The sequence below is a fragment of the Cucumis melo genome, chromosome 8 (assembly GCF_025177605.1).
Source record: "Cucumis melo cultivar AY chromosome 8, USDA_Cmelo_AY_1.0, whole genome shotgun sequence".
Taxonomy (NCBI): Eukaryota; Viridiplantae; Streptophyta; class Magnoliopsida; order Cucurbitales; family Cucurbitaceae; genus Cucumis; species Cucumis melo.
In genome coordinates this window covers 20,500,696-20,512,382 of record NC_066864.1, presented here as the reverse complement: position 1 = coordinate 20,512,382, position 11,687 = coordinate 20,500,696, and the positions used below count along the sequence as shown (strand labels likewise).

General features: G+C 29.5%; 1 long non-coding RNA gene across 1 annotated transcript; it reads right to left on the bottom strand.

Annotated features, from left to right (window-relative positions):
* Nucleotides 1–7,546: 7,546 nt before the first annotated feature.
* Nucleotides 7,547–9,347, bottom strand: LOC127150487 (uncharacterized). The gene is made up of 2 exons (XR_007822844.1): nucleotides 8,497–9,347; nucleotides 7,547–7,817 (listed from the first exon to the last, which is right to left on the bottom strand). It is a non-coding gene; the product is annotated as an uncharacterized LOC127150487 (long non-coding RNA).
* Nucleotides 9,348–11,687: the final 2,340 nt, after the last annotated feature.

Here is an 11,687-nt window from a genome sequence, read left to right as displayed (position 1 = left end):
ATAATTGTAAATCCTGACTGTGATTTCTTTATAAAAACACACGAACATATTAGATTATTTTGATATCCTTTTTTCAACAAATATTCACTCAGGCCATTGTACCACATTTGTTCTAATTGTTTTAACCCATATAATGATCTCTGAAATTTTATTGAACATAGTTTTCGGGAACTTGATTAATATGTTCAAGTACCTTAAATTCTTGTGAGACTTTCATGTAAATATCATTATAAAGAGATCCATATAAATATGTTGTGACTACATCTATAAAATGCATGTCAAGATTTTCATACACAACTAGGCTGATTAAAAATCTTAATATGACTGCATCCACCATCGGAGAATATGTCTCCTCATAATCAATAACATATCTTTTTGAAAAACCTTGTGCAACTAATCTTGCTTTATATCTTGTAATCTCATTATTTTCATTTATTTTTCTCACAGATACCCATTTATATTCCATAGGTTTGACACATTCTGGTGTTTGGACTACTGGTCCAAAAACTTAACATTTGGAAAGTGAATTTAATTCTGTCTCAAGCTTCTTTCCAAAAAAAAACCAATCTTTTCTTTATTGACATTCTTCAATAGATTTTGGTTCAGAATCCTTATATTCAAATATAATACCAAGAGCAACATTATATGCAGAAAAATGTTGTCAACATGTACATTAGTTTGATTCCATCTTTTCCTTGTCATGATATAGTTTATCGATATCTCATTATTATCCTCAATTGTTTTATTTTCTTCAACATTTTTGTCAGAACTCAAATTTTGATTTCTTTTAGAACATCCACATCCTTAATCGAGTTATTTACTTGATTTCTTTTTTGAGGATTTTTATCTTTCTAGCGTGTTCCAGATTTATTAATGCCAACATGTTGCGTTTGGATATCAATTTTTGATGGGATATTTGCAACTGCTATATATGTAATTTAGTTACTTTCTTTGCATCTACATATGCATCAGGTAACTGATTTGCTATTTTGCAAATGAATTATTTTCTGAACTTCAAGTTCACATTGATCTATACGAGGATCTAAATGAGACAACAATGATACATTTTATGTAATTTTTTTTTAAACTTATTAATTACTTCCCCTAATGTTGGAAAATTTGTCTCATTAAAATGACAATCAAAAGATTGTGTAGTAAATACATTACCCGTCACGTGTTCAAGATTGTTTAATAATTGATGGGGAATCAAATCCGACATATTCCTAGCTTCCTTTTAGGACCTATCTTTGTATGTTGTGGTGGAGCAATTGGAACATATATTGCACATCCAAAAATTCTCAAATGTGAAATACTTGGCTCATGACCATATGTTAATTGTAATGGTGAGTACTAGTGATAAGGTGTGACCTAATATGCACAACTGACGCAGCATGCAAAATAGCATGTCCCTATACAGATGTAGGGAGTTTAACTCTCATAAGCAAGGATCTAGCAGTTAATTGCAAACATAGGGAGTTTAACTCTCATAAAAATGTAGAGAGTTTAACTCTCATAAGTAAGGGTCTAGTAGTTAATTGCAAACGTTTTATAAATGATTATGTTAAACCATTTTGTGTGTGAACATGAGCTACATGATGTTCAACACTTATCCCAATAGACATACAATAATTATCAAATGTTTGGGATGTAAATTCACAACACTATGGAGTCGAATGTTCTTAATCGTATAATCAGGAAACTGTGTTCGTAACTTAATTATTTGAGTAAGTAATTTTGCAAATGCAAGATTCCAACTTGATAATAAGCGACCATCTGCTAGATGCATTTATTAAGACCATAAAATATTTAAATGGTTCACTTGGTGGGTTAATCGGTCCCTAAATATCACTATGAATTCGTTCAAAAAATGTAAGTGATTCAATCCCCACTTTAGCTAGTGATGGTCTAATTATTAATTTGCCTTAAGAGCAAGCATCATATGATAATTTATTAGATTGAAGAATCTTCTAGTTCTTCAATAGATGTCCATGTGAATTTTCAATAATTCTTCTCATCATTATAGATCCTAGATGACCCAATCGATTGTGTCAAATTGTAAATATGTCTAGATTCATGAACTTCAGGTTTATTGTTGCATATGTTTCAATTGCTCGTATATGAGTATATTATAATCCAGAAGATAAAGCAAGCAACATTTCTAATATACGTTTTTGATTTGAGACAGTAGATATAATATAAAAATATTCTAATGCATTTTTCTATCAGTCTCAATATCATGATCATTGTAACATATATCTTTAAAACTCAATAGATTTCTTTTTTATTGACTTGAGAATAATGCATTATCAATTGTGAATTTTGTTCCTCTAGGTAAAATAATATTTGTTTGGGGCTTTTACAAAAACAACAAAAAAAAAAAAGGTATGAAAATAGAGCCCATCACATTTTCTAAATTGCAAAAGTAGCAAATTTAAAAGCAGATAGCCCTCAGATCACTCTTTGATAGCCATCTAACAGTCTTCATATTTGTCATATTCGCAATATGCAAAAACAAATGTGCTATGGGCTATTTTTTCTAAATTTTTTTGTCATCTTATGAAATTTCCCTATCTGGTTTTTCAAATCCTTCAATAAAGTTTGTAAAACCTGATATTGTATTAATTTTTGCTTCCAGCATTGTCAGATTGGAAAAATATTTTTTATTTGTTAATATTGTGTGTGGTTACACTGTCTGCCAAACATAAATCTTCATTGTTCATTTTTAAATCACCCAACGCATGAAAATGATTCATATTTCTTCATTTAAAAGGAAATAACTTAAATAAGTAAAACATACTTGTATATTAATAAAAACAAAATATGAAGAAAGATAACAAAATAACAATATTATTCTAAATATTTTCAAAGTCAAAAGAAACACTCGTTGTTTCATCAATTGTGTCGATTTTCTCTTTAGGAGTTTCAAAGAAATCTATCACATCCAAATTAGTCATGTTGGATGGATCGAATATATCATTATCTTGATAGGCACAATTGGCTTCTAAATTTTTCCCTTTTTTTTTTCTCTAGGAAAGCTTGATATAGGTCAACTAAGTGTTTCGATGTACAGCAAACACGTGACCAATGTCCAGTCATTCCACATTGGTAGCATATTTCTTCATCACTTTTTGAATTCTTAGTTTGTGAAGCTTTCCGTTTATGATCATCGTTCCATGTGGTTCTTTTGAAATTTGGATTATAAGAACGACTACTACGGAAATAATAATTTTTCTTCCTCTTCCACGGTCTATACCTCGACCATGACGTCATCCATGATTAAAATTCACAACATTCGCTTCAGGAAATGATGTTGTTCCAGTTGGTCGGGATTCGTGATTTTCATCAACAACTCGTTATTTTGTTCGGCAACAAGAAGACATAAGATGAGTTCAAAATATTTTGTAAAACCTTTATCTTGATATTGCTGCTACAAGATCATATTCGAGATATGAAAAGTAGAAAATGTTTTTTCCAACATGTTCATATCAGTAATTTTGTCTCCACATAACAACAATTGTGAACAAATTCTGAATAATTTTGAATTGTAATCACTTACTAATTTAAAATCTTGTAGCCTTAAATGTATCCAATCATAACGAGCTTCAGGAAGATGAACTAATTTTAAATGATCATACCTTTCTTTCAATTTATTCCACAATATATGAGGATCTTTCATAGTTAAATATTCTGACTTTAAATCCTAATGAATGTGATGATGAAGGAAAATCATGGCTTTTTCTTTCTCTTGACACTAGTCGTTGCATTTTCTTCTTTAATTGTATTTTCGAGATTTATGGCATCTAGATGCATTTTAGCATCAAGAACCCATGAAAAATAATTGTTATTGTTAATGTAAAGAGTCGTATTCCAGTTTCTTAAGATTTGCCGTTGTAATACTATCATAAAATATTATAGTTATATCAAGAATTTTAATATATATTAAATATGCAAAATAATATTTATTTTATTAATTATAACGAGTAGGAAAAAACTGACACACCATTAGGACCTACCTAGCTTTGATGGAAGAGGCGACTAGAGCTCGTGCTGATAATGTGTTTTGAAAACGAGGCACAACCGAAATACGAAAATCGAGAAAACATAATATTAAAATAATAATATAATAATATAATATATAAATAAATAGAAATTTTGAAATTAAGAAAATATTTTAGGAAAATCAAAATCTCAAATTTCTCACTTTCTCCAAAATCTTTGGATTTCTCTCAAAATGTTGGTGTGTTTTTACAAATCCACCAAAGTCCTCTATTTATAGGAAAAGGGGTAAAGTAGGTGGTGGATTACTTGGCCACTAAGAATGTGTATGGATGCTTGACACATGCATTGAAGGAGGTGGCTTAATTTGGACACTAAAGTATCTATAAAACTAAGATACATTGCTTGAAATCAGCATCTATATAGCAAATATTTATTCGTATAATTATTTTTAGCATATATCGAAATAAAATTGGAAACTCTAAATTTTGTTAGACAATTTTTGGACTGTTTTTGTACCCATACAAAAAGAATTCAGAGATTGAAAGATATAATCTAACATGAAAAAACTAATCTAAATTGGCCAAAATGAGATGGTCTTTTACGTAATCTTTGATTTTGTGTATCCCATCAATTACAAAATACAAGGAAGAAAAAAAAGAAAAATCATTTTCTACAGTGAGTGCAAATGAAAGGATATACAAAAGAAAACAGTTATCAATAAGATGTTTCTTTTTTTAAAATAGAAAAATTTCTTCTTACGAAAACTAGTGATGAAATTTTTGGGTTAAACAAAGAATAGTACAAATGCATTCAAGTATTTGTTTTTTTTTTTCAAAATAACTTGATCAAATGGATGAAACTTCGAGCATAATATGGGTGCACAAATCAATGTCAACACTTAAATATATATATAGTATATACAACATGAATCAAATAACAAGTAAAGTCAGACATATATTGATAGAGATTTGGTTGAATTCGTGATTTATTATTGTTATCTTTGTCTTTCTATGTATGAATGGGACAAAAAGATAAATTTGGAATAGTAATTTGTTCATTAATGAAAATATAATAAATAAAAAAATCAAACTAGTGAATATAGTTAATATATAGAAAATAACAAATTATTACTTTTTTTTCTCTTAGTCCATAGTTTGGTAGAACATGTAAATGTGGTTGTTGAGTTTTTAAAAACTTACCTTCTCAATTTTCAAATTTATATATATAAAAAGAAAAACAGTCTGTTTGATTCCTGACTTTTTTCAAGTATAACTTTTAAGTAATCAAATTTTTAGAATAAGGTTTAAAAGGTTTTTGAAGTATTTTTGTTTATTTCTTTAAAAATATTATGTGATAATTAAATTAGAAAGAAGTATTTGTAGATAGGATCCCTAGATTTATGAGGAGAATACGAATGAGACGATATAACATCTAAATGGGAGTGATTCTAAAGGCATGGAAGTAAGGTTAAGAAAGACTTAAAAAAATTAAGTGTTACTACCTATACCAACAAGATCCATCTTCATTTTTGGTGACTCATAGGAACTTAAAAACTAAGCGTGCTTAGCTTAGAACAATTCTATGTTTGGTGACTTTCTGAAAATTTTTCTAGAAACATGCTTAAAAGACTCATGTTAGTGTATAGGGACTACTTTCGCTCTAATAACTTTTTAAGACAAGTAAGAATATATGAGGAATGTTGGAGATTCATATTTGGAGTCGACCTAGAGTTGCAATATAATTTTAAGGAATTACTGTTCTATTTTTTTAATTTAAAATATTATACGATTATTTAAAATAAAAATATAAAGTAGTTTTAAGAATTTAACGCAACTAACCGGCACAAATGTGTGGTTGTAGATTGAAGACTATTCTATTTATATTTAAAGGGGGAAAAAAAAGGCAAGGAAGCACTTGGAAAACAATTTTATAAGTGTAATGGTAAAAGTAGTTGAGCAATGATTAGAAAGGTGGTGGGGCCTCAATTGTGGGAAATCATGGTGTAGAGTGACACGTGTGTGTGGAGAGAAGGAATATTCAAATTTCAAAGTGAAATTAGTTAATGGGAGGAACTTTCAAGGAAAGTGAGAAGAAACGATAGAAGTGCCCTTTGACTCCATTACCGCATTTCCACGAGAGCGGCCATATGGGGATTGGAAGGTCACCTCGAGTAAGTGGGAATATATTGTTTTAAGAGCAGCCTCACCCCTAAATTAATATTAATTAATTACCATGATATTCTATTTAATTTTAAAAGATAATCCTCAAATATTCTATAGAAAAATGTAATTCGGACTACACTTAACTTTGTCCCGTACTTTACCAAATATCTAACTAAAATTAGCTCAAATAAAATAAATTTTAGAACCATTTTTTAAAATAATAAAATATTAAAACTATTTATAAAATATAGAGAAATTCATCAAATCCTCTACATCCAATTTAAAAATTATGCTACATTTTAAGGGGTTTTTTCAAAAATATAAAAAAGCGACAAAATATTTACACTCTGTAAAATAATTCCAAAAACGGAAAAAACCCATAGGCCCACTATGTAAAATACCAAAAATGTCCCGTCAACTACACTATCATTAACGCGCGCGTAATATATTTATGATTGTTTAGATTTGATTATTGTTTGATACATGATCGTTTCGATATGGCTACAATTTATACGCGATCGTTTAGATATATCTACAATTTATACGCAATCGTTTAAATATGACTACAATTTATACGCAATCGTTCAGGTATAACTACAATTTGTACGCGATTATTTAGATATGGCTACAATTTATCTTTTCAATTTCATCGTTTAATTTTGTTACACGATCGTTTAATTTTGTTACGTTTAAATTTGATTACACGATCGTTAAATGATTTTTTTTTTTTCAAAATTTGGTACACGATCTTTTAGATTTTGACGACGTAAAAAAAAGGAAAAGAAGAAAGACGATGGAAAGAAATCGCAGCGAAAAAAGAAGAGGAAAAGAAGAAAATTGATGAAGAAAGATGATGGAAAAAAATTGCAGAAAAAAAAAGGAAAGAATAAAGACAAAATCGCAGGAGGAAGACGATGAAAGAAATAGCAGAAGGAAGACGAATAACAAAAGAAAGATGGAAGGGCAAACCTGAAATATTTAAAAATGGCTAACTTTATGGGTTTTGTTATACAAGCCGCAAATAATTTGGTGTTTTGTATGTTATGCACGAATATTTTTGTTTTTAACATTTTTTTTAACAAAAGTAAATTATTATTGTTTTGACATGTAATAAAGAGATTGTAAGAAGATAAGTATAATTAAGGCCATATCTAATGATTGCCCTATCTTATTTACTTTTTACCTATGGCAGTACGTGTGTGCATATATTCTTCAAATTTCCTTTCAACTTTTTTTTCTGTTCAAATCATGCGACAACTTTCACAAACAACTTCATATATCTTTATTCTTTTTACATAATATATATTTATTTTAAGAAAAATTGTAACGATCCAGTTTTTTATATTAAACTAAGCTCATTGCTACTTAAAGGAAAATAAAAACTCTTTAAACAAAATGGAAAACAAAACTAACTTTCATTGAAAACCTGAAATGCTTATTATAATTATAAATAGATCAAAGTATATAGAAATAAGATATAAAATAAAATCCTAATTAGAGTCCTATCTGATTTTAAAGAAAAATAATCAAAGAACATAAAAAAAAAAAAAAAAGTACTAAAATCAAAACTGAAAGGTAAAACTGAAAGCAAAACGTTTCCTTATGGCAAGTCGCGGTTACTTCTTGTCATTCGTCAGTTTTCCTCTACATCTGCCTCTACCTTTACATGAAAAATTAAACATAGAAAGAGTGAGTATAAACATATACTCAATAAGGGATTTACTACTAGTCCCACTAGGTGTTTGTTAACTTCTTATTAGAGTTCTATAAAGAAGTTCCCCTAAACTGGCGCGTTCCCAAACACACGCAATCTAATGATCTTGTAGGAACATCTCTGGTCTACGGTGAACCCAATGGAACACCTAGGAAAAAACTGGTTTTCGGTGAACTCGAAGGAACACCTTGGACAAAGTGGTTTTCAATTAACCCAAAGAAACACTTAAGACAATTGAGTTGTAAGTGACCCCGTCATACCACTCATATACATAACATCTTATGATAGACTGATGATCCCTTCGGACCACATAGTCATAAAAAGGTTGTAATCTCGAGGGACACCCATATAGGTACGACCTTAACAGATAAAGCTAACAGAACACCCTATTCATAGCATGTAGCACATCATAACATCATAAACATGACATGAATATTATCGTAATGCTCTCACTCGTGAGATTAATATTTCATGCATTATCATTAACATAACTCAGACATAACTATCAGTCATCAATAACATCATCAATATATTAAGTATTTTAGCTACATCAATGCATAATAGAGAAATCACATGCAAACTCTTAACTTTAGTACAGGGTCTAGTAGGAGAATCTCTTACCTCGAGATTAGCTTAACTAAAAATATTCCTAAAAGCAACAATCAAGCTTCCCAAACAATCAAGTCCTAAACAGTAAAGGAACCAAATAACTAAAATAATAATTTTAATGGTTGCTTAAAGACTCAAAATCAATTTAATACAACTTACCCAATTAGATCTAACCAAGCCTTCAGAAAAATAATCCAAAATTAAATTATTTAGAATCCAAAATTAACATCTCATGGGTATTATCCAAAAGTCATTGAAACTTACCAAAATAGGTGGAAAAAGAACCAAAATAAGCTTGGTGGCTCAAGAACAGCTTGGATAGAGAGGAAGTCGGCTAGGCGGCTTGGGTAAAGAGGAAATCGGCTTGGCTGGGTAGATGGCTTACGTAGCTTGCAAAGGATGAAAGGCGGCTCAGGTTGATGGTAGAGGATAGCTTGCACGAACGATTGGCTCTGAAAGACGTAGCTTGGCTTACACGCACAGGGGCGACTCAACTCATGCTCGAATGCTTAAGGCTTGCGACGAGAGAACGATGGAGGAGAGATCGGCTTGGCAAGGAGAGACGACGACTGCATGATGGAATGACGAAGGAGACACGACGTTGATTGGAAACTAAGGGAGCGGACAAAAATGGTTTGGTTTGAAGAAGCTCGACTTAGATGGGAATGGATAGGTATTGATGGATTGTGTGACGACTTCACGGTGACAGTCCACAAAGGGAGGGAGATGACGTCGACGATTGAACTTGATTTGGGCAGCTAGGGTTTTGTGGGTGTGAGGAAGAAGATGAGTGAATAGTAACTTGCACGCATCTCGATGGCCTTATTTAAATAAAAATAAAAATAATATTATCATTATTTTTATTTTCCTTTTTCCTCGTTCTTTTCAAAATAATGTAATCACATCCTCTCTCTCTTCATTTAATACTTATTAAAACATTATTTTCTTTATCCAAAAATAAAACAAATAATCTTTATTCTCTCTCATCATTACTTCTCCCATCACATCATCCTTTTATCTTTTTTTTTCTCTTCTCCCCACAATAACAATATTCCTTAATTAATTATATTATTTCCATAATATAACTATTTTTATTTTCAATAACTTAATTAATTATATATACAAATATATATAATTACCCATAATCTCATTAATATAAATCAATCAATAACATTCGACTTAAATCAAATCTTTCATAACACCAAAACCTAATTTCTATAGTTAATTAAATATTCATAAAAGAAATATTTAATTAAATCTAATTTCCACAAACCAAACAAATTCCCTAAACCCAATAAATTCAATATAATTAAAATTAAACCAAGTTACCTTACTTCAGGGCGTTACAAAAATTATCTTTTTAGTTCTCAAATTTAGATGAGTTCATGTATTTGGTTTTTAAATTTTGAAAATGTATATTTTTAGTTTAGCTTTATAGGAAAATAGACTCATTTGGTCTCTGAGTTTCAAAATATACATTTCTGATTACTGTGTTTTTAAAAATGGGTTTAAGATCCCAAAAGTATTTTGTGTTTGATTTTTTTAAAAATATATAATATTATATTTTAAATTAGAAAAAAAAAATTAGTGAGTATATTTTTAGATTTTTTTTTTCTAATTTAAGTGTCTTAATAGTTATTTAAAATTAAAGTATAAGGTTATTTGATGGACCTTTTAAACCTATTTTTACAAGGGGTCTTTTTAAAAGTATAACAAAGCGACAAAAATATTTACATTGTATAGAATAGGGAAAAGGTCACAAACTCACAATAGGAAATACAAAAAATGACCCTGGCACCTAGTGCATGTTATATATTTAGTAAACGATCGTTTAGATTTGACTATTTTTTTATACGATCGTTTAGATTTGGCTACCCAAATCTAAACGATTTTTTTTTTCAAGATTATCTGGTACATGATCGTTTAGTTTTAGCTATTCTTTGGTACACGATTGTTTATATTTAATCATTTAAATTTGGGTAGCCAAATCTAAACGATTATTTTTATTTTTTTTACACGGTCGTTTAGATTTGGTACACTATCGTTTAAATTTGACTATCCAATATCCCAACAAATGATTTTCACGCTCTTTTATATTTAGTACACTATTTTGAATCAAATAACATTTTGAAAAAAAATATAAGAAAATTGCAAAAGAAAAGGAAAAATGATGGAAATGTAAAGAAAAATTGTAGAAGAGAGATGAAAAGGAAAAGCAAACAAAAATATTTTAAAAAGAAATTGCACGATGGAAACAAAAAAAAATTACAGAGTGAAAGAGAAGAAAGACTATAAAAAGAAAACGCAAACCTGAAATATTTTTAAAAATGGCTAGCTTCATGGACTTTTTTCATTTTGTTACACGGGCGGTAAATATTTTGCTAATTTGTTATATTTATGAAAATTAACATTTTTAAAACACAACACACACATAAAAAGGTACATTTTCCTTTAGTCAAATATTGCAGGATATGGTGATTTAAAAAACATGCTAAATATAATAACATGATGTTGACAACAATGGGGTACAAAAAATAATTGAATGCTAGGATTTTTGTTGAAATATTTGATTAGTTGTACTCATTGCTGCAGTAAAATTGGAATTTCCCTACCATTTAGAAGCGACAATAATTAAAGTTCATGAGAACTATTGTGTATTGTAGTATCCTGGAAAATATGTGATTATTATTAATAAATACTGAAAAATTATATAGGGTAGTTCCAAGTATAACAATAAGACTCTTATAACCAAGAATTTAAGATGACTTGCTTGCAACATTTTGGGCACAACTATCCAAATATATGTCAATGTCATGCATAAGACAATCAGCAAGAGTGCTAGTCGTATTTAATAGAAGAGTAAGAATAACCCGAATAACCCTAAACGCGAACTACTCAACCCATATAATATGGGGTGGGTTGAAATTTTGGTTTTTTTTCGGGTTGGTTGGATCTTGGGTTGTGGTTGAAAAATTCGGTTCAACCCAACCAAATATAATATATATAAGGGGTCTTTTAAAAAATATAACAAAGCGGTAAATTATTTACATTCTATAAAACAATTTCAAACACGAAAAAGGTCCACAGGCCCACAATGTAAAATACCAAAAATACCCCAATAAAAGCGTGACTAATCGACCATGTATGTAAGTATAAAAGATCGAAAACGATCATCTACACGATTGTGTAAACAAAGTTACAAT